Source organism: Trachemys scripta, chromosome 1, assembly GCF_013100865.1.
Source record: "Trachemys scripta elegans isolate TJP31775 chromosome 1, CAS_Tse_1.0, whole genome shotgun sequence".
Taxonomy (NCBI): Eukaryota; Metazoa; Chordata; order Testudines; family Emydidae; genus Trachemys; species Trachemys scripta.
In genome coordinates, this window is record NC_048298.1 from 186956085 (window position 1) to 186981192 (window position 25108).

The following is a 25108-nucleotide window of genomic DNA, read 5'->3' on the forward strand; positions in this document are numbered from 1 at the left end:
CATTTCTTAGGGTGTTGTCTATCTGCATATTGCAGGACAAGTACTGTTTTCTCCCTCACTGCCCCTCACAAGAGGTGGGTTGATGGATCTCCCTTGAAGACATACTAAGGTGACTTTATGTTAACACACTTTAGGACTGAAACAGTCCCATCAAAAAACAAGAAAGAAAAACAGAGATTAAAATGATCAAACCAAGGGACGGGGGAAGGATATGTAGAACATATCTAGTCTTAACCTTTGCCAAAGGTGTCATTCATGAAGTATTCACCTTTTCTCTCTGACTCTTTTGGGAGTCTGTATGCCAGGGACACACCCTCTAGTCTCATGTTGTTCTTGCCCCAAATTTGATTCATAGCATTGTTATACTTTTCAGGCTTCTTGGATGTGCCTGGCTTATTATAATACTGAAGTCCACAGAGAGATGTACCTGAGTATGTCTCTGCAGATATTGGAGACACAAGGTGGGTGAAGTAAAATCTTTTATTGAACCAACCTCTGTTGGTGAGAGACACAAACACAATAGAAATTGCTCCACTATTACCTCACCCACCTTGTCTCTCTAATATCCTGCGACGAACACAGCTACAACTTCCCATTTTCAACCAGATTTAATGTTCGGTGACCAGGTTTTTCATGTACAAAACACTTTGACATTAGACGGAAACTGTGGGGGCGTTAATATTTTCTTTTGTTACAGGCAAAGACCTGGTATGGCAGTTGTGGGTCTTTAATTATCTGCTTCTCCTCCCAAAACCTACAGAGGTCACCAATGAAATCTTTACAATTCTGCCTTCATAAGTAATTAATGCGACCACTGCGTGCTCTGCACTTACTTTAGGCAATCTCTAGGGCATATGGAGAAGACTGCAGTAATGTCAATTATCTGCAATAGGCATTTATTAAAATGTCCATGGTGACTGCACTACTGACCCACACCCTCTGCCCCACATGACTCTCTCTCAACCTCACCACTATGACAATTTGTCCCATTTCCCCAAACTGTTCCTGTATCACAGCCTCCCAGCTGTTGCTCCCCCAGACTATTCCTCTCCCTCAACTGCGTGTCATTTCATCCTCTGCTTTTTCTTTCAGCTCCTGGGAGAATGGTGGAAGATCCACTCCCACTCTTCCCCTCTCTTCCTGGCTGGGGTGAAGAAGGCAAGCTCTTCTCATCACTAGAATCTCTTTCTCTCCTCTCCTCCCTAAATGGGAGAAGATCCCTGGTTTTGTATTTCCACCCCTCCTTTTTGCTCTCAGCATGGTAAAGCAACAAACCACTGGAGGAAAAAATTGCTTGCTCTCATGCTTATTACAAAAACAGAACTTTGCAAAGCACTGGCAGAGGGTGAGTGCAAACATTTTCACTCAAAATATGCAAGACTATGTATTAATCTTAAGAGGGACCATTGACTTCAGTTAATATTTTGCAGGGGCTGAATGACTAGAAAACCTATGGGATGACTAAATATTTCTAGTACTCTGGTGTTTCTTTACAACAACCTAATCTGCAAAAATCATAACTTGATCCAAATAGGAGTAATCTCCACAAATGAGTCAGAGTAAAACTTGATTATATGATGTACAAATCATAAACCTCATAAGGGAGGTTTTGTCATTCTGAGAAAGTATGTGGTAAAACTGATACTGAAAAATGAGTTATTTAATTTTTCCAGGAAGAAGATTAGCCAGGATTTTCCTTAGACCTAGCTAAGGATTTCCCTAATTTTCCATTTTGCGATCTGGGGCTACTTAATTAATTGGTTAAAACAATTAAATTAAAATGCTGAAGTGTAGCGATGACAAATGAGCCATGTAGCCAAATGATAATCACATTTTGGTGATTCCATTCTGTCCCTAGTTATGATACCTAATATTGCTAAACATGGTGGTAAGAACATTATGTAGAGAGGAGTCTAAAACAGAATATTGGAGGCAAACCCCAATGACTTATGCGAAAGTCTGGATCTGACTCTGAGTTTTGCAGGTTGGATTTTTCCTCTATAATGAGCCCAAACTGCAATTCTTAATTTGAGCATCACAAAATTTGAGGGTGATGGGATGACTAGGAGCTCAGATCCAGGACAGAAGTTCATAGTTCAGGTCCATTTCCTGTATCATCATTATCTAACTGATAAATGATGGAACAAATTCAGTGGGAGCAATGCCCACTTTTGCCAATATTGAATTTGGTTCAGTATTTTTCTTCTGTAGTATTCTTACACTTAATTTTACCGGTGTGAATGTGGATTAATCCCAGTGAAACCCACATACTTAAATCAGATGTATCCTGATGTAAACAAGAGCAGAATTTGGTTGCTAGTTTTCCTGTCAAACTTAGTTTGTCACCAAAACTGTAAAAGAAAAACCTGGAGTTTTGGTTCTCAAGGGTGTGTGTAAACTGTTATTTAAATTCAATCTGAGTGGATTTGCACCCTACAAATCAGATGCCAATCTCGTTTACACCTGTGTAAATCCAGAATAACTCCATTAAAGTCATTAGGTCTGATTTTCCACTGCCTTCCACCTGGTGTAATCATTTACACCTGTAAAAAATGGATATAAAGTGCTACCAAGCCAGAATGGTCATGCTTTATACCTGCCTTGCAGATGTTTAAATGCCTCCCGGGGTAAGGCACTGGAGATTCAAGGCACTGGAGATATCAAGATTTGAAGATGGCCCATGATTTCTTGGTTTTTAGCAGATTTTTTAAAACATTCAGACTGAAATAAATTCGAAGTGAAATTCAATTGACTGCATATCCTATGTTCTGTTGGGTCTGACTACCAATCATGTCAGTCCACTTGAAAAGAGACCCGATTTTGCTAGAAAAATTTGCAAATCTTCATAAACTTTTGGATGGACCTGTACTGAGTTTCAGGTTTGTAGTGAGAGATGAATTCAGGCAAGCTTCACATGGTCTTGGGTTCTGTCATATATGTTTCACAGCTTCACTTCCTATTTGAATAATTAATTCAAATGATGCTTGAAGGACTCAAGCCAATCTCTAACTATTAGGTCAAGGATGAAACTTTCATGGGTGACAGGTTATCCTGTATCTTGCACCTTCTTCTGAACCATCTGGTGCTGGCCACTGTCAGAGACAGGATATTGAACTAGATGGGCCATGGGTCTATCCAGGCAATGGCTATGTTAACACGGCCACATAGATAGAAAATGGCTAATATTCTCAAAAGATGAAACTGTAGCATCCTTAACTGTCTGATGTGTGAAGCTCCTCTTTCCTTGTGATGTTAGCCACAGCAAAAGAGTGCAGATTCAGCAGCCCAGAAACTACAGCTCTAAGGAGTTAAGAAAGCAAGATGAGCAAGCTCTTCACTGTGTTACTCTGATTTACACTCGCTGGGGATCTGGCCTTTGGAGTCTAACTCTGGCATACTGGTCCAGACTAACCGCTGGCATAAGATTCCAACTGTTCAGATGGAAAGAGGTGAAGGCCTGATCCGTGAGGAGTTCAGGACTGAAAGGCTTTGGGAAAGCAAATGAGTTTTAATGAGGAATCTGAAGGGAGAAGGAGAGGTAACTTGGCCTCCCAATAAAGCACTTTATAAGGGAAACAGCATTATATTTTTAAATAATCATTGCTGCAGTACAAGGACTTTTTTCACAAAATGAAATAAAAATAAAAATAAACAGCTTCCATCCTGACTTAGCTTGAAGTAAAAGGGCACAGGCTGACAGCTAGAATTTAATCAGATTTGGAAGGAGGTGGGGGAATGGGAAGTCAGTAGGGACTCTTCTCAGTCAGCATTGTTAATGAACTGACAAGCAATTAGAAAGAACTCCTGGCATGCAGTACTATGGCACATTCATATGCACATTTTGCTGTAGAGTATTAGACAAAGGCTTCCAAAAGGTCACTAGACGGAGTGAATACAATGCTACTGAGAGACTGTTTTCTGGGAAACTGAATTAACTTGTTCACTAAAATTTCACTGCCATGAACTACAAAAATTCCAATACATTTCAGCCATTACTTGCAGAATGAGACATTTTTTGATTCCTGCTCACAGCTACACAAAGCTGGTTTGAATTATATGGTAGCTGCATAGTGGTAGAGTCTGCTATGCTGTTATAACTTTAAACATGGACATGGCTGGATAGGAATTAAATAGGATCACATCAGTGGCCTGGTTTTATCAAGGCTTAAGTTATGGCCAAAGTTTTCAAACCTGGGAATTCCTAACTCCATAGTTAGGCAGCTAAATAAAATTATCCTGATTTTGAAAGATGCTGAGTTCCTGCCATTGACTTTAATGTGATTTGGTGTTATTCAGCACCTCTAAAAATCAGACCATTCCTATTTAAGTACCTAAATATGGTTTTAGGAGATTAACTTTGGGCACTTATTTTAGAGTGGTAGCCATGTTAGTCTGTATCAGCAAAAACAACGAGGAGTCCTTGTGGCACCTTAGAGACTAACACATTTATTTGGGCATAAGCTTTCGTGGGCTAAAACCTACTTCATCAGATGCATGGAGTGGAAAATACAGTAGGGAGGTATAAATACACAGCATATGAAAAGATGGGAGTTGCCTTATCAAGTTGGGGGTCAGTGCTAATGAGCCAATTCAATCAAGGTGGAAGTGGGTTATTCTCAACAGTTGACAAGAAGGGGTGGAAATCCCTTTTGTAGTGCTAATGAGGCCAATATAATCAAGGTGGCACATTTCAAACAGTTGACAAGAAGGTGTGAGTATTGGCAGGGGAAAATTAGTTTTTATAGTGACCCATCCATTCCCAGTCTTTATTCAGGCCTAATTTGATGGTGTCTAGTTTGCAAATTAATTCCAGTTCTGCGGTTTCTCATGGGAGTCTGTTTTTGACATTTTTTTGTTGAAGAATTGCCTCTTTTAGGTCTGTAATTGAGTGTCCAGGGAGATTGAAGTGTTCTCCTACTGGTTTTTGAATGTTATAATTCTTGATGTCACATTTGTGGCCATTTATTCTTTTGCGTAGAGACTGTCCGGTTTGGCCAATGTACATAGCAGAGGGGCATTGCTGGCACATGATGGCATTTATCACATTGGTAGATGTGCAGGTGAACCAGCCCCTGATGGTGTGGCTGATGTGATTAGGTCCTATGATGGTGTCCCTTGAATAGATATGCGGACAGAGTTGGCACCAGGGTTTGTTGCAGGGTTTAGTTCCTGGGTTAGTGTTTTTGTTGTGTGGTGTGTAGTTGCTGGTAAGTATTTGCTTCAAGCTGGGGGTCTGTCTGTAAGCGAGGACTGGCCTGTCTCCCAAGGTCTGTGAGAGTGAGGGATCATCCTTCAGGATATCCTTCAGGGAACCTAGACACTTTAGATAGGACTGGTTCATTTGGAGCCACAGCGCCATATGGGGATGGAGATGGGGAGCCATGAGCACAGAGTTCCTGAATCCTCTGTCTCCATTCTACGGGAAGTGATCCTATAGTTTGTTTAAAATAACTCCATAATGGGACCAAAAATATGACTTTTTGCACTCCATTCAGAGCCCACCACAAGTGTGAAATGCAGCATTTTCAAGCCTGACTCATAAAGAGTGAGGCATGAAGAGAATCTGTTACCCTCACTCTGCTTCTGGTATTCACCTGTAGACCTATGGAGCTACAACCCCATGGGCTTGCAAAGAGCAGCTCTGTTGGGAGGGGAGGTGATGATTCCCACATGCATTCCACAACCCAATTCTGCACTATTTTGTGTCTTTCTGTTCACATAAAAGTCTCTAGAAACTGTCAAGGGAAATATCAAGTCCAGGACTTGACAATATCTCCTGCCTTTAGTATGAACCCCTTAAACTCCATAATAGTCTCAGCTTCCCCTCGACCCCAGAAAATGGAGATTAATCTCTCCCAATCTTCATCAGGAATTCACTCGTCATCCTTAAACAATCAAAAGACACTGTGCTTTCATAGGGTCTCTCAAACATTAGGCACTTTGGGCTCAATTGTTCCATGCCACCACACAGGGTATAATGGGAGTTAGATTTTCCCCTTTCTTCCTCTCTGCAGGCTATACAGACACTGCCTCCTGCTCCTCCACCCGACACATGTACAGGGGTGGGTTAGTAAGTGAGTGAAGCCTTGATTGGGCCCCTCACACACTGGCCAACATGAATTACTATCCCTCATCCCCTGAACAGAGGGGAAGCAGAGGTCCGGGTCCTTCTTTATGTTGCTCCTCGAGTGGCACAGCTACATGATAGTCTGTAGTCAAGGCTTGTGGCAAAGCTTCAGTCTACTCTTAGAAAATGCCAAAAGCATCTCATCTGCTGAGTAGATAGTACTGAAAAGAGGCCATGCAAAATAAAAGCAATGGTAAAAGGGACCAACTGTAGAATGATCCCTCAAGTTGGTGAGCACTTACACATCAACAGGCCCTCTTGCACAAGTACTGCTCACATATATGGACAAAGATTCCACAATTGGTTCACAGCAGATAGTCATCTACCTTTTCCCTCAGCTAGGACTTGACCATGCAACTCTAACTCATTTTTGCTTAGTCACACAAGTAGCCTGTTGAGGTCAAGTACTACGTAGTGTGAGCAAGGCCTGGTCTACACTGGGGGGGGGGTGGGGGGGTGGAGGGGAAATCGATCTAAGAAACGCAACTTCAGCTACGAGAATAGCGTAGCTGAAGTCAATGTATCTTAGATCGACTTAGAATTACTTACTTCACGTCCTCGGGGCGTGGGATCAATGGCTGCGGCTCCCCCGTCAACTTTGCTTCCGCCTCTCGCCGAGCTGGAGTTCAGCAGTCGACAGGAGAGCGATCGGGGATCGATTTATTGCATCTACACTACACGTGATAAATCAATTCCCAATGATTGATCGCTACCTGCCGATGCGGCGGGTAGTGTAGGTGTACCCTAAGAGTAGCAGAATCAGGCCTCATATGTCTTATTGAGCGAGATAGTTTAGAAGCTCCTTGGCTTACACTGGCTACTAAGTTTGGTAATACTTTGCTGATAGCTTTGGACAGTTCATTGTTATCTACATAGGGCAGATACTTCACAGACTTTCTCTCTTCCCTAGATTCTGGTACCTCTTCTTGCCACCTTGTAGTATTTTCTGAACATTTTCCATTCTCTTCAAATGCTGTAGATGTAGAAAACCAACTATGTAGCACTGAGGCACTATGCATTGGCATATCTGACCTGACTCACACCACGTTGCAAAGTGGAACAGAAAGCAAACGTAATGGAATGAGTTTTAAGTAAGTTTTGTGACTAAGACACGGAATGTTTACAGCATGAAAAAGACTACCCTAAAAAAAAGTATTCACACTCCATAGTTGCTTTCAGGTTAACTATATAGATAAACCAAACTAGGGCAACATTCTGCCAACAGGTCCTTCTATTTCATTACAAAAAAACCCAAAAGAAAACAAAAAAAACCCCCATGCAATAACTTATCCAAACCACCTTTTGTTTGATTTCTTGGATCTCTATACCAGGAGATGTTACCATCAAACCAAGTTTTTCTAATAGCATTTTTCACCTATATTGCAGTAGCGGTATCCCCCAGGAAAATAGTTTCTGTGATGTAATCCCACAATCATCTTAAAAATTTGACTGTCTTTCTAATCAAAGACTTGTTGAAATAATAAAGAAAGCCAGCAGTACATATTTTTCCTCAGAAATATTTACAGTATGTACAAGTCAGGACTGTATTACCTACAGTCAGTACATGCAGCTGGGTAGGATAATGTGAGATGCTCAAGTATTTATTTGGTCTGCATCACCAATACACGGGTGAGGATTTTCAGTAGCAATGAGGGTTTTACAGTGAAGTTCAATGGGAGCAAAGTTAGGCAAACAAAGTACCTTCGAAAATCTCAACTTAATAATAAACAGATGGAGGATTTGAGTGGATAAGCACATCAATATTTGTTTTAGAGCAAAAGTTTATCCACAGCAATCCTTTAAGATGAGGAGCATAAAGATGGAGGACAAAGAGTAGTTACTACTACAGATGGACATGGCATATGTTTGTATGCAGTGTTGTTGTAGCCATGTTAGTTCCAGGATATTAGAGAGACAAGGTGAGTGAGGTAATACCTTTTATTGGACCAACTTCTGTTGGTGAAAGAGACGAGCTTTCAAGCTTACGCAGAACTCTTCAGGTCTGAAAAATGAACTCAGGGGGTATGCCTACACTGCAATTAAAACACCCACAGCTGGCTCATGTCAGCTGACTGAGGTCTACACTTGGGGGGGGGATTGATCTAAGTTACGCAACTTCAGCTACATGAATAACGTAGCTGAAGTCGATGTACTTAGATCGACTTACTGTGGTGTCTTCACTGTGGTGAGTTGACTGCTGCTGCTCGCCTGTCAACTCTGCCTGCGCCTCTTGTGGTGCTGGAGTACAGGAGTCGACAGGAGAGGGTTCGGGGGTCGATTTATTGCGTCTAGACTAGATGAAATAAACCAATCCCCGCTGGATCAATCGCTGCCCGCCAATCCGACGGGTAGTGTAGACATACCCTTAGGCTCGCAGGGCTTGGGCTGCAAAATTGGGCATAGGCATGCAGGCTTGGGCTGCAGCCTGAGCTCTGAGACCCTGAGAGTGTGGAGGAAACCCTATAGACAACTGTATGCAAGGAACCCATGAATTACCCACACCTACCTGCACAGATCCAGTAAATCTCTCCTGAACATCATGTTCTGGCCTTCAAACAATCAACCTCCCAATCGCATCATCAAAAGCAAGCTCCCCAGAGACCAGAACACCAACTCAAAGCAGCACAAGACCCTGTGAGAACAACAGATGCAAAACTTGTAGAAATATCTGCATGCTACAATGATCAACACCCCCCCACACACACGACACACCTTTTAAGATCCATGGGTACTAAACAACACGAGTACCTCCTTCAGTGTACTAAATGCTCCAATAGCAACTATGTGGGTGAAACCAGACAGACAATCACTATTCTCTTGAATGAACTCACACAGAAAAATATAGATAAAAACCCCATATCACCTGTGGGTGAATACTTCACAAAGCAATCACTCTATATCTGACCTCTCAGTCCCCATCCTCAAAGGAAACCTGCACAACACTTTAAAAAAATGAGCCTGGGAGCTTAAATTCATAACTCTGCTAGACACTAAAAATCATGGACTGAATAGAGACAATGGATTTATGACTTATTACAACAATCTATAACCCAATAACAACCCCTCCCAGCTTTTTTTATCTCTCATCCACACCCTGCTATGACTGGCGGGTGTTAACGGGTCACATCACCTTTAATGGTCCTTTGAAATATGTGTTAACTACTTATGCTAAACACTATGTTCCAGCTTGTATTTAGCTGCGACACTCTGGCCAGATCTACACTCAAAAGTTAAGTCGACCCAGCTACTTTGCTCAGCGGTGTGAAAAATCCATACCTGAGTGACGTAGTTAAAGTGACCTAACTCCCAGTGTAGACAGTGCTAGGTTGACAGAAGAATTCTTCCATTGACCTAGCTACTGCCTCTTGGGGAGGTGAATTAATTATGCTGAGAGGAGAACCCTGCCCCTCTGCAGGAGCTGGCATGCTAAAAATAGCAGTGTGGATAGCCACTCAAGATTGGACCCAGGGAGTCAAGTGGGCTTATATGGGGCAACTAGCCTATGCCACCGCCTGTGTCACAACTGCCACATGACTATTTTTACCTGGATATTTTAAGTGAACCTAGCACAAGTCTGTGTATCCAGGCTGTGAGGCATGCTCCCAGCTACAATGTAGACATATCCTTAGGGAAACAGTGCATTCCTGTATGTTTGCACAGTGCCCAGCACAATAGGGCCTTAATCCTGATTCAAGAGCTACCACAATACAAGTATTAAATATACGATACATGTAATTTCATTTGTGTATTTTCCATGTAATAAACCGTAGAACCTGTCCCCTCTCCCCAACGCATTAGAACTTCAGATGTCTGATGTTCATGAACTGCCTCTAGTAAATGCCCTGACTGTACTCAAAAATAAATAATAATACAGCACATTCTGTAGTCTGGGTGAGCATGAAAAGGTTCTGATGCTCAGTGCAGTTCACATAAATACCCCAAAATGTGGATGCTTATTGGAAGCTTTAAACTACCTGAACCTATGAATGCAAAATTGGCTTAGAGATCCCACCAGCATGGAGTAATGGGATTTTGTGCTGTTGGTCAATTACAAATACCACAAGAAGAGTCGCTCTGGCATTGTTTTAGCACTTTTCTGGACCTATCACTCCCCTGTGCCATCCTGAAGAATCTCACCGACAACTCTGGTGGTAGTCATGCCCAGAAAGAGGGCAGATTTCAGTGACTGGTCCTGGCCTCTTCCCACACAACAGACGGGCCATTCCCACTGCAGTAGGAGGTTTGCATGCCCATGGATGAAGACACTGGAATTTCACTCTATGCCACTAATATATCTGTCCCGCACGAATTCATTATTCATTAAAGCCTCCATTCAGCAAAGCATCTAAGCAACTGAGCGTGTGCTTATGTACTCTGCTGAATAAAGATGGACTTAAGCACCTGCTTAAGTGCTATGTTGAATAGGGCCCTAACTGCTATAGCTAAGTATCAGGGGGTAGTAGGGTGACCAGATGACAGAAGTGAAATATCGGGATGCCGGGGGTGGAGCCAAAAAAAAAAAAAAGCTGGAGCAAAAAAAAAAAAAAAATGGAACAAGCTGCCCCGACCGCTACCTCGTGCACACTGACCGCACTCTGCTGGAGAAGAAGAAGCGTCTGGTTCGCGGCCAGATCGCGGCCCACATGCGCGGTGCCCACAGGTGCGGCCCCATGGCCCTGCCCGAGGGCCGGCCCCGAGAGCACTGCCTCCATCCCGGCCTTCCCATGGGTCTCCCGTCCCTCGCCGTCTGTGGGCTGCTGCTGCAGCATCATCATCCCGCCCCGCACGGGCTACCCAGAGCGGCATCGGACCCCCCGCCATCCCTCCCTCCCAGAGCCTGCCTGGCACAGCCCCCGCACCCTCCACAATGCTAGCCTCAGCATCCAGCAGGCAAGTCCCGTCCGGGGACCCCAGCACCCACCACCCACTTACTGCTGCATGCTGGGTTTGTGCAGCGCTTGCTCTCGGCCAAGTGCTGGTCCAGGTGCTTGGTGGCCAAGCAGAGGGGCCACTGCGCAGGCAGGAGCAGGGCAGAGCAAGGCAACTAGGGCGAGGAGCAGGAGGGAGAAGCGCGGCCGTACTGCAGCCATGTTCGCAGAGCTGGCGACGGGGAGAGGAGGGAGCGTCCCTCTGGCTCCAGTCCACGTAGCTCGCGCGCGGGTCGGGTTGAGGAGGGCAGGGGCGGGGAAGGCTCGCTGCCCGTGCTGCCAGCGCCTACAAGCCCTGCCCCTGCCTCTGTGTGTGCCTGGGGAGTGGTGCTATAGCAATCTGTAGGCGCCTGCCGGCCAGCGGAAACTCAGCTGCACTGCCCCAGGACCCGGAAGAAGAGGTGAGTGGTGCCAGCAGTGCCGGGTTGCCGCGGTCCCCCGATATCGGGACAAAGTGTGTCCAGACTGATGTAAGGTCGGGACGCGGGACAAGTCCCCTAAAATCGGGACGTCTGGTCACCCTAGGGGGTAGCCGTGTTAGTCTGTATCTACAAAAACAACAAGGAGTCTGGTGGCACCTTAAAGACTAACAGATTTATTGGGGCATGAGCTTTCGTGGGTAAAAACCTCACTTCTTCGGATGAATAGAGTGAAAGTTACAGATGCAGGCATAATATACTGACACATGGAGAGCAGGGTGTTACTTCGCAAGTGGAAAACCAGTGTTGACAGGGCCAATTCAATCAGGGTGATGTAGTCCACTCCCAATAATGGATGAGGAGGTGTCAATTCCAGGGGAGGAAAAGCTGCTTCTGTAATGAGCCAGCCACTCCCAGTCCCTATTCAAGACCAGATTAATGGTGTTAAATTTGCAAATGAATTTTAGTTCTGCTGTTTCTCTTTGAAGTCTGTTTCTGAAGTTTTTTTGTTCAATGATAGTGACTTTTAAATCTGTAATAGAAGGACCAGGGAGATTGAGGTGTTCACTTACTGGCTAATGTATTGTGACAAAGTTCCTCCTCTATCTTGGTGGGTCCTGCGCTTATTGGCGGATTTTCTTGCCCCAGAGATTCACCATGTGGGTTAGGGAACAGCCCAGAGACCTTCCCCTCTGGAAGAAGCCACAGTCCAGGTCAATTGGGAGGTTTGGGGGGGACCCAGGCCCGCCCTCTACTCCGGGTTCCAGCCCAGGGCCCTGTGGACTGCAGCTGTCTATAGTACCTCTTGTAACAGCTGCATGACAGCTACAACTCCCTGGGCTACTTCCCCATAGCCTCCTCCAAACACCTTCCTTATTCTCACCACAGAACCTTCCTCCTGGTGTCTGATAACGCTTGTGCTCCTCAGTCCTCCAGCAGCACATCCTCTCACTCTCAGCTCCTTGCGCCTCTTGCTCCCAGCTCCTCACACTCTCGCCACAAACTGAAGTGAGCTCCTTTTAAAACCCAGGTGCCCTGATTAGCCTGCCTTAATTGATTCTATCAGTTTCTTGATTATTCTAGTGCAGCCCCTTCTCTGGTCACTCAGGGTACAAAAAACTACTCATCCAGTGACCAGTATATTTGCCCTCTACCAGACTCCTGTACCCCACTGGTCTGGGTCTGTCACAGTATGCTACCATTCCTGATGTCCGATTTGTGTCCATTTATTCTTTTGCGGAGGGACTGTCCGGTTTGGCCAATCTACATGGCAGAGGGGCATTGCTGGCACATGATGGCATATATAACATTAGTGGATGTGCAAGTGAATGAGCCCTTGATGGTGTGGCTGATGTGGTTGGGTCCTCTGATGGTGTCGCCAGAGTAGATATGGGAACAGAGCAGGCGAGGTCCCAACCACATCAGCCACACCATCAAGGGCTCATATTTGGCCCTGTTAGTCTTTAAGGTGCCACCAGACTCCTTGTTGTTTTTGTAGATACAGACTAACATGGCTACCTCCTGATACTTGACACCATGCAAGGCACTAAATTTAGCTGTTTGGAGTGGAAATCCATCAACCTCAACAAAAAACTTGCACAGATACAGACAGAAATCATCTTCCTCTCCAAATGCAAACAGATGGACATAATACCAAATGGACTGAAGGTAAAAAATCCATTGCAATCAACATACTACACTGACTATGGTGAGAGACTGTGCCACACACTCTCAAAGAAACTGAGGAACCACCTGATCAGCATCCTATACAGCAGACAGGAGAAGATCAAGAATGAGCTCTCAGAACTGGAGACTCTCATACAATACCAACCTTCCACACAAACTTCCACGTGGCTGGACTTTACAAAAATGAGACAAGCCATTTACAATGCACACTTCACTTCTCTACAGAGGAAATAGGACAGTAAGCTATCTAAACTCCTACCTGCCACAGGGGGCTACAACAGTGGTACCCTCAACTCATCTAACAACATTGTCAATCTTTCCAACCACACACTTAGCCCAGCAGAAGAGTCTGTCCTATCTCGGGGACTCTCTTTCTGTCCCACCATCCCCACGAACATGATACAGTTCTGCGGTGATTTGGAAGCCTACTTTCGTCGTCTCCGACTCAAGGAATATTTTCAACGCACCACTGAACAGTGCACTGACCCACAGGAACCTTCCTACCAACACTACAAGAAGAAGAACTCTGCGTGGACTCCTCCTGATGGTCGAAATGACAGACTGGACCTCTACATAGAGTGTTTCCGCAGACGTGCACAGGCTGAAATTGTGGACAAACAACATCACTTGTCCCATAACCTCAGCCGTACAGAACGCAATGCCATCCACAGCCTCAGAAACAACTCTGACATTATCATCAAAGGGGCTGACAAAGGAGGTGCTGTAGTCATAATGAACAGGTCAGATTATGAACAGGAGGCTGCCAGGCAACTCTCCAAGACCACATTCTACAGGCCACTATCCTCTGATCCTACTGAGGAATACCAAAAGAAACTACACCATCTGCTCAAGAAACTCCCAGCTACAGTACGGGAACAAATCTACATGGACACACCCCCAGAACCCCGACCAGGGGTATTCTATCTGCTACCCAAGATCCATAAACCCGGAAACCCTGGACGCCCCATCATCTCAGGCATTGGTACTCTGACAGCAGGATTATCTGGCTATTTGGACACTCTCCTCAGACCCTATGCTACCAGCACTCCCAGCTATCTTCGAGACACCACCGACTTCCTGAGGAAACTACAGTGCATTGACGTTCTTCCTGAAAACACCATCCTGGCCACCATGGATGTAGAAGCACTTTATACCAATATTCCACATGAGGATGGACTACAAGCTGTCAGGAACAGTATCCCTGATGAGGCCACAGCAAGCCTGGTGGCTGAGCTTTGTGACTTTGTCCTCACCCACAACCACTTCAGATTTGGGGACAACTTATACCTTCAAGTCAGTGGCACTGCTATGGGTACCCGCATGGCCCCACAGTATGCCAACATTTTTATGGCTGACTTAGAACAACGCTTCCTCAGCTCTCGTCCCCTAGTGCCCCTCCTCTACTTGCGCTACATTGATGACATCTTCATCATATGGACCCACGGAAAGGAGGCCCTTGAAGAATTCCACCTGGACTTCAACAATTTCCACCCCACCATCAACCTCAGCCTGGACCAGTCCACACAAGAGATCCACTTCCTGGACACTACAGTACAAATAAGTGATGGTCACATAAACACCACCCTATACCGGAAACCTACTGACCGCTATACGTACCTACATGCCTCCAGCTTCCATCCAAGACACATCACACGATCCATTGTCTACAGCCAAGCCCTAAGATACAACCGAATTTGCTCCAACCCCTCAGACAGAGACAAACACCTACAAGATCTTTATCAAGCATTCGTAAAACTACAATACCCACCTGGGGAAGTGAGGAAACAGATTGACAGAGCAAGACGGGTACCCAGAAATCACCTACTACAGGACAGGCCCAACAAGGACAATAACAGAACACCACTGGCCATCACATACAGCCCCCAGCTAAAACCTCTCCAGCGCATTATCCACGATCTACAACCTATCCTGGAAAATGATCCCTCACTCTCACAGACCTTGGGAGGCAGGCCAGTCCTCGCTTACAGACAACCCCCCAACCTGAAGCAAATACTCACCAGCAACTACACACCACACCACAGAAACACCAACCCAGGAACCTATCCCTGTAGCAAACCTCGTTGCCTACTCTGTCCCCATATCTACTCTGGCAACAGCATCAGAGGACCCAACCACATCAGCCACACCATCAGGGGCTCATTCACCTGCACATCCACTAATGTCATATATGCCATCATGTGCCAGCAATGCCCCTCTGCCATGTACATTGGCCAAACCGGACAGTCCCTCCGCAAAAGAATAAATGGACACAAATCGGACATCAGGAATGGTAACATACATAAGCCAGTAAGTGAACACTTCAATCTCCCTGGTCATTCTATTACAGATTTAAAAGTCACTATCATTGAACAAAAAAACTTCAGAAACAGACTTCAAAGAGAAACAGCAGAACTAAAATTCATTTGCAAATTCAACACCATTAATCTGGGCTTGAATAGGGACTGGGAGTGGCTGGCTCACTACAGAAGCAGCTTTTCCTCTCCTGGAATTGACACCTCCTCATCTATTATTGGGAGTGGACTACATCCACCCTGATTGAATTGGCCCTGTCAACACTGGTTCTCCACTTGTGAAGTAACTCCCTGCTCTCCATGTGTCAGTATATAATGCCTGCATCTGTAGCTTTCACTCTATGCATCCGAAGAAGTGAGGTTTTTACTCACGAAAGCTTATGCCCAAATAAATCTGTTAGTCTTTAAGGTGCCACCAGACTCTTTGTTGTTTTTGTAGATACAGACTAACACGGCTACCCCCTGATACTTGACAACATGCAAGGCACTAAATTTAGCCGTATGGAGTGGAAATCCATCAACCTCAACAAAAAACTTGCACAGATACAGACAGACATCATCTTCCTCTCCAAATGCAAACAGATGGACATCATACCAAAAGGACTGAAGGTAAAAAATCCATTGCAATCAACATACTACACTGAGTATGGTGAGAGACTGTGCCACACACTCTCAAAGAAACTGAGGAACCACCTGATCAGCATCCTGTACAGCAGACAGGAGAAGATCAAGAATGAGCTCTCAGAACTGGAGACTCTCATACAATACCAGCCTTCTACACAAACTTCAACGTGGCTGGACTTTACAAAAATGAGACAAGCCATTTACAATGCACATTTCACTTCTCTACAGAGGAAAAAGGACTGTAAGCTATCTAAACTAATACCTGCCACTGGGGGCTATAACAATGGTACCCTCAACTCATCTAACAACATTGTCAATCTTTCCAACCACACACTTAGCCCAGCAGAAGAGTCTGTCCTATCTCGGGGACTCTCTTTCTGTCCCACCATCCCCACGAACATGATACAGTTCTGCGGTGATCTGGAAGCCTACTTTCGTCGTCTCCGACTCAAGGAATATTTTCAACGCACCACTGAACAGTGCACTGACCCACAGGAACCCTCCTACCAACACTACAAGAAGAAGAACTCTGCGTGGACTCCTCCTGACGGTCGAAATGACAGACTGGACCTCTACATAGAGTGTTTCCGCAGACGTGCACAGGCTGAAATTGTGGACAAACAACATCACTTGTCCCATAACCTCAGCCGTACAGAACGCAATGCCATCCACAGCCTCAGAAACAACTCTGACATTATCATCAAAGGGGCTGACAAAGGAGGTGCTGTAGTCATAATGAACAGGTCAGATTATGAACAGGAGGCTGCCAGGCAACTCTCCAAGACCACATTCTACAGGCCACTATCCTCTGATCCTACTGAGGAATACCAAAAGAAACTACACCATCTGCTCAAGAAACTCCCAGCTACAGTACGGGAACAAATCTACATGGACACACCCCCAGAACCCCGACCAGGGGTATTCTATCTGCTACCCAAGATCCATAAACCCGGAAACCCTGGACGCCCCATCATCTCAGGCATTGGTACTCTGACAGCAGGATTATCTGGCTATTTGGACACTCTCCTCAGACCCTATGCTACCAGCACTCCCAGCTATCTTCGAGACACCACCGACTTCCTGAGGAAACTACAGTGCATTGACGTTCTTCCTGAAAACACCATCCTGGCCACCATGGATGTAGAAGCACTTTATACCAATATTCCACATGAGGATGGACTACAAGCTGTCAGGAACAGTATCCCTGATGAGGCCACAGCAAGCCTGGTGGCTGAGCTTTGTGACTTTGTCCTCACCCACAACCACTTCAGATTTGGGGACAACTTATACCTTCAAGTCAGTGGCACTGCTATGGGTACCCGCATGGCCCCACAGTATGCCAACATTTTTATGGCTGACTTAGAACAACGCTTCCTCAGCTCTCGTCCCCTAGTGCCCCTCCTCTACTTGCGCTACATTGATGACATCTTCATCATATGGACCCACGGAAAGGAGGCCCTTGAAGAATTCCACCTGGACTTCAACAATTTCCACCCCACCATCAACCTCAGCCTGGACCAGTCCACACAAGAGATCCACTTCCTGGACACTACAGTACAAATAAGTGATGGTCACATAAACACCACCCTATACCGGAAACCTACTGACCGCTATACGTACCTACATGCCTCCAGCTTCCATCCAAGACACATCACACGATCCATTGTCTACAGCCAAGCCCTAAGATACAACCGAATTTGCTCCAACCCCTCAGACAGAGACAAACACCTACAAGATCTTTATCAAGCATTCGTAAAACTACAATACCCACCTGGGGAAGTGAGGAAACAGATTGACAGAGCAAGACGGGTACCCAGAAATCACCTACTACAGGACAGGCCCAACAAGGACAATAACAGAACACCACTGGCCATCACATACAGCCCCCAGCTAAAACCTCTCCAGCGCATTATCCACGATCTACAACCTATCCTGGAAAATGATCCCTCACTCTCACAGACCTTGGGAGGCAGGCCAGTCCTCGCTTACAGACAACCCCCCAACCTGAAGCAAATACTCACCAGCAACTACACACCACACCACAGAAACACCAACCCAGGAACCTATCCCTGTAGCAAACCTCGTTGCCTACTCTGTCCCCATATCTACTCTGGCAACAGCATCAGAGGACCCAACCACATCAGCCACACCATCAGGGGCTCATTCACCTGCACATCCACTAATGTCATATATGCCATCATGTGCCAGCAATGCCCCTCTCCCATCTACATTGGCCAAACCGGACAGTCCCTCCGCAAAAGAATAAATGGACACAAATCGGACATCAGGAATGGTAACATACATAAGCCAGTAAGTGAACACTTCAATCTCCCTGGTCATTCTATTACAGATTTAAAAGTCACTATCATTGAACAAAAAAACTTCAGAAACAGACTTCAAAGAGAAACAGCAGAACTAAAATTCATTTGCAAATTTAACACCATTAATCTGGGCTTGAATAGGGACTGGGAGTGGCTGGCTCATCACAGAAGCAGCTTTTCCTCTCCTGGAATTGACACCTCCTCATCCATTATTGGGAGTGGACTACATCCACCCTGATTGAATTGGCCCTGTCAACACTGGTTCTTGCGAAGTAACTCTCTGCTCTCCATCAGTACGTCTTAACTTACCGGAGGGTCCGGCGGCAGGAAATCGATGTTCTGGGATCGATTTATCACATCTGGTTAAGACGCGATAAATCGATCCCGGATCGATCCCGGAAGTGCTCGCCGTCGACGCCGGTACTCCAGCTCGCCGAGAGGAGTACGCGGCATCGACGGGGGAGCCTGCCTGCCGCGTCTGGACCCGCGGTAAGTTCGGACTAAGGTACTTCGAATTCAGCTACGTTATTAACGTAGCTGAATTTGCGTACCTTAGTCCGAAGTGGGGGCTTAGTGGGGACCAGGCCCATGTGTCAATATATAATGCCTGCATCTGTAACTTTCACTCAATTCATCCGAAGAAGTGAGGTTTTTACCCACGAAAGCTTATGCCCAAATAAATCTGTTAGTCTTTAAGGTGCCACCTGTCTCCTTGTTGTTTTTGCTATAGCTAAGTATCCTTCTCACTGTGGTATCCAACATTTCACTATATAAACAGTTACGTCTTCTCCTGCCCGCCACCTTCCCGCCCCCCCCTCCACACTTTTAAAATATCTATGATGCCTGTCTGCAGAAAAAGGCAGCCATTTTTAGGAGGATACCTGCAGCCTATAACAGAGGAGATACACACTGTACTCTCTAGCAGAGGCCTTATTTTTGTTCTTTCACTGCCTTGCACTTTGTTTAGTTATTTATACCCATGCAAAGTCAGTAAACAGTGGGTGCTAAAAGCTACCTCTCTGGTCGGATTGTCTATCACACCCAGTCTGTATTCACTCTGCTCAGGTGTAAATGTTTCCACAAGGTGTCATGGGGTTTGGTCTACTTCCAGGAGTGGAAGGATGACTTTTTCTATAAAGCTCATGTTCTCGGTCCTTTTCCTTCAGGTTTGGACATGAAATCGCATTCTGTCTACTTTCATAATAATTGGACCACACAGCTTCCTGTCAACACAACACTTTTTGTCACCTTTCAACATCTTGCACTTTCTGCACAGTTCACACACTAAAACAATGTGTAAAAGTGGTGTTCAAGAAAAAACAAGCACATAAAACCAATAAACTGAGATTCTCAGTGGTGTTTTTTACCCTTGTATGTGCTGGAAGAGTCAAAACTCCCCAACCAGCACATCTGGATGAAGACGAATTAAGGTAAGGAAATCTTTCACTTACTATGCAGTTGCTGTTTTCTATTCTGTGACTTACATTAATCTCTGCATTAAAAAGGTACCTTTGTCATGTGGTGGGGCTGGATTAGTTTAACAAGCAGACATTTATCATAAAGAAATGAGAAGTAGAGCACTGTCTAGGTATGGTATATTTCTGGCATGTGTCACCTGGGTATGTCTTTTTAATACAGCAAATAATTAAACAAATTGAGTGAATGGTTCACTCCCAGGCCTGTTAATTGCACGATACACTACTTTGTTTGCCCTTCATTCTTTTTACAAGGTTCAAAATACACTGACTAGCAGCTAGTCATCTAAGTGTTTGTTTGCTTGTGAGGTTTACTAAGAGTCCTACAAAGTCGAAAAGAGACTTTTGCAATCAGACTCTCTTTTAAATGTAAGTGGGTGGTGTAAACATAACATGAATTTCATTAAATTAGAGCTTTTACTTTGATCTCCATATAGAAATAATATTCTGTGTATGTAAGGCACCTTCACTCAGAAGTTGCAATAGCGTTTTACAAACATTAATAAGGTAAGCCTCACAGTTCCTCAGGGAGGCAGATATTACTATCCTCATTTTACAGGAAAATAAATGGGCCCAAAGGTCTTAAGTGACTTGCCCAAAGTCACACAGCGAGGCTTTGGCAGAGCTCAGGATACAATCCAGATCTCCGGACTCCAAGTACTGTGCTTGAGTCACAAGATCATACTTCTTTTCTTTATATAGTACATAGACTCAATAGGCTTGATTCTCTTCTGAGCTGGGGGTCTGCTTGGCAGAGAAGGAAGGTCAGGTGGTTTCAGGGACCCAGCTCCCTGATTCTTAGGGTATCCGTGGTCCCGACACAACTCAGAGCTGGTTCCAAGTACCTTTAACTTGTGCAACTGATGCAACGTCCTTAATAGACTTGATGCCAATGGAAGGTTGCTATGGTGGAGTTCAGTTCCCACCTTCTATCCTACCCCCTTCTGCCCCTGAAATGTCCCTCCCTCTCTCCCTAAGCATGTAGAGGGGTGGGGGAAGAGGGACAAAGCCTGGCTGCAGTGTAGATGTGCCAGCAGGGAGTACCCCTACACCAGAGAATTTCTGTGCTGGGTATTTTCAGCCTGATTGTAGACCCTTTTGATCCCCTGAATGGTGCAAATGGACTGAAACCCAGCCTGGGCATCTGGCCCTAGCAGTGGTTACAGTACAATATATAAATAAGCAAGCAAGTAAATCCATTTAGTCATGTCTGAATATCGGTGAAATCACAGCAAATTTTCTAAAGCCTTCATGATCCATCACTAGCTTTAAGCACTCGGCAGCTGACCTTCCAGTGCTCTACTATATGCCATCCATCCATGTCTTTGCTGGAACTCCACCATTCCTTCCATAATAGTATTGGGATATATAACTTATAATAACTTTCTCAAAGTTATTTCCATCTCTATATCCATCTCAGGGTCTGCTTCTCTCCAAGCAATAATTATGTGATTTGTGCATTTTTAGAAGCTAAGAGAACAGCTGCTTGGGAATTTTTTGACAAAATATTTTTTCATCAAAAGGCCAGATCATCAAAAACAAACTGTTTGTGTAACATGGTCAGGAATCTCCTGACTTGAAAACAAACATTGGGAAAAAAAAATGTCTGACATTTTCAAAACAGAAAACTCCAGTTTTCTTGTTCAAAATGACTTTTCATTTTGAAATTTATGCTAAGTAGACTAAAAAAAGGTGAAAATAGACATATAATGTTTGAAAATTATTGAAACAAAATGTTTTGAGAAGACCTGAACTGAAAAATGTTGTAGTTTGGGGTTTTTTTGTTTAGGTTCTCACTTTTAGTCTTGATTCAGGATGGAAAAACAATTTGAACTCTGGAAAATATTAAGGGAATTGGAAAACCATTTCTACCTCTACTTGGGAGCAAACAGAACCTTGTAAATAATGGCTACCAACTCCCTGCTCTCCCACAGGGCAGTACCATATTTTTATCCCTGCTGATAGCTATTTTCCAAAGTACCACCATTCCAAACATTATCCTTCTAAAACAGGCTGGGGAAAAGAATTTTGATTACTAGTCCACTTCAGATGTGGTTGTCTAACAAGTTCCTGACAGAAAATAGCCTGACATAGCCTAAAAATCTGGTTGCTGCTCGTTAGGAACATTGTTAAGCATGCATGTGTACAATCATTTTGTTGTGAATTTGATTGTATTTAAGTGTAATATTAGAAGCAGTCTCTGCCACAGGGAACCCTCCTGTATCCCTCACTAAAGAACTATATGAAGCAGTCTAGTAGATCGTCCACTTGTACACTGCCATAAGTATTTTTTTTTTAAAATCTCTAGGTCACTGTGTGGATTCAAAACACTGAAACCATGTGAACAGTGTTTCCTGCAGTCTGATGAATCCGTCTGTCTCCCATATGTTCAATCAGGACTGGCTTTAGGCACCAGCAAACCAAGCCCATGCTTGGGGCGGCAGAATTGCAGGGGCAGCATTCCAGGAGGTTGTTGTTGGTTTTTTTTGCTTCAGCAGTTGCGCTCTCGGAGGTTTGGTTTTTTTGCTTGGGGTGGCAAAAAACCTAGAGCCAGCCCTGTGTGCAATAGCTCCTTTACAGACCTGATTTTTCTGAAGCATTGCAAATAAAGAGCCAGAAATGCACATCCCCTTCCCATTTGCCAATCCTAAGGATACATAAGGGCCAAGATTGCCTTTTATTGCCCCTAACTAGATCAACCTCCGCTTCTGAGCCACTCTTTGATGTCTGTCCCAAAGGGTGACAGCAAAATGATCATTTGTAAAAAAATATAGCCTTTAGTTTTTTTGATTGACAAGCAACCCAGCTTGCCTGATGGAGATCTCCAAAACAGCTTGCAATTACGTCAAAAGCATCAAAGAGAGTTTGCCAAGCTGAGTGACTTTGGGTAAGTCACATAACCTTTTGTGTCCCCATTCATCATCTTTTGGGACTTATTCTAAGATTTGTTGGGTTATTTTGTTTTTGTCTTTCAAAATAAATTCACACTGGCAGAGATGGATAATCTTTCCAAAATCCAGAATAGCAAACTCAAGCTAAGAATTGATACAGTGCACTTCCATTAACTTTCAGTGACAGCTGTGAGCACTCAACCAGCTCACTTTTATTTAGGTGTCTATTTCTAGATTTAGGTGTCTAACTTTACAGAAGAGCATAAACATTTCCATATTGGGTCAAACCAATCTTGTCCAGTATCCTGTCTCCATCAGTGGTCCAAGCTTGAGCTTCAGGGAAGTGTACAGAACAGGGCAATTTTGGAGTAATCCACTCCCATCTTGCACTCTCAGTTTATAGAAGTCAGAACTTTAGGATCGCACCAAGCACAGGTTTGCATCACTGACCATCTTGGCTAATAGTCATTGATGGACTTATCTTCCATGAACTTACCTAGTGTGATGTTGTATGATTGAAGTGGACCGTTTATATCATAGATATTACCACTGTTATACAGCTGCAACAAATCTTGTACAAAGTGTATCATGTAAGGTGTTGTGAAAAAAGTTACAATCTGTCAAGTATGATTATCCCAGTTAAATCCATGCATCATCATCTGAAGTTATGAATACTGACTATGTATTTGTATCTTAAATGTGTTTGTTCTTGAGGTGACACCCATAAGGTAATTTATCTCCAGTCTCACCAGCCCATTGTGAATGGACCATTCAAGTTTGATTGGCCATTAAGAAGAATCAACTCTCAAGATAACTCTTCCTGAGGATGCCTGAGACAGCAAGGAGCCAATGGCCACTCCATGATTCAGGAAAACATGCAAGGTCATGTGATGTGGACATGTGACCACAGACTCCATCTTTTTTTCACTTTCTATACAAAGGGGCTGTGGGCATTATTTAAGGCAGAGGATATAAAAGACTCCTGAGACATCTCCATTTTGCCTCATTCCTGCTCCAATTCTCTGGACTGTGGATTTACAACTAAAAGGAGTATTTTGAACTAAGGACCTTCCAATCTTGTGGAAATTACCAGAGACTTTTGCAAGTCAGCAGTCTATTCCATCACTGCTACAAACCTGATCTGAGATCTTTGTTATCATTTGTATGTATATGAGCTTTTAACCATTTATAAGTCAATTCTTTCCTTTTATTAATAAAGTCTTAGTTAGTTTACTAAGGATTGGCTGGCAGTGTGATATTTGGGTAAGATCTGAGATTCATACTGACCTGGGGGTAAGTGTCTCATCCTTTGGGATTGGTAAAACCTCACATATGTTGAATTGGGTTTTCAATAACCTCTTACTATATTAGACCAGTTTGTCTGTATGGGAACCAAGGGCTGGAGTGCCTAAAGGGGACTGTGTTTGGCTTCTTGTTAACCAGTGTGGTGCTACAGAAGCTCTTGTGTTACTGGCTTGGTGAATCTAATTGTAGTATAACCCACCAGTTTTTGGAGTGTGCCTGCCCTGTTTCTTGCACTCTCTCCTGAGTGTGGCATTCTCAGTGTGGTTTGTCCCAGGCACCCAGTCCTTTCGATCCCATTTATATTTTTGGCCATCATAACATTCCATGGCAATGAGTTCCACGGGTCAGTTGTACATTGTGTGAAAAAGCACTTCCTCCTGTTTGTGTTATCAATCACTTAAGGCTCAAGAATGTGAACATTTTGGCCTTAAATATTTCCCAAGCAAACTGACATTAAAAACAAACAAAACAACAACAAATCATCAAGCCTGGGTCTAATTTATGAAACATCTCTAGGTGTTTCAAACTCAAGATAATACATACAAATAATGCTGTGCTGCACACATTTCTCAGATATTCTCTCTCAAACACACATATACTTTATATAAAATACGGTATTTGATTAGGGGAGCAACCTGTTTGGGCAACTACAACTGGTATATTTCATAGGTCTATGAGGTTTTTGTACTGAAAAAATAATACAAAAATACACCTCCTTAAAAGACTCCTGGTTTCCTGTCAGTAACCAATTTCTTCTTGATAGATCTCCTTAGGGAATAAAAAAAAGTTCTCTCTGAAGGAGTTCATGTTGCCTTCATTTACCTTTTGCATAACAAAAGTTCAGACTAATTCTGAATAGATGTTTTGTGTAGTTGCACCAGGTGTCTTGCTTGGAAAGACAGAACACTAAAAGTCAGCAAAATGCCAATTTGCTCCGTTTCAAAATATTTTGTTTCAATTGTTGCCAAAGCCTGGGGCAAAAACACTACATTATGTTTTAAGTGTCTCTGTTTTTCAATC

At 44.1% G+C, this 25108-nt stretch overlaps 1 long non-coding RNA gene across 1 annotated transcript; it reads left to right on the forward strand.

The window, feature by feature from the left end:
* The first annotated feature begins 1118 nt into the window (after positions 1 to 1118).
* On the forward strand, positions 1119 to 23954 carry LOC117871158. Its single transcript, XR_004644166.1, has 3 exons — positions 1119 to 1345; positions 19584 to 19847; positions 22201 to 23954. It is a non-coding gene; the product is annotated as an uncharacterized LOC117871158 (long non-coding RNA).
* The last annotated feature ends 1154 nt before the right edge of the window (positions 23955 to 25108 follow it).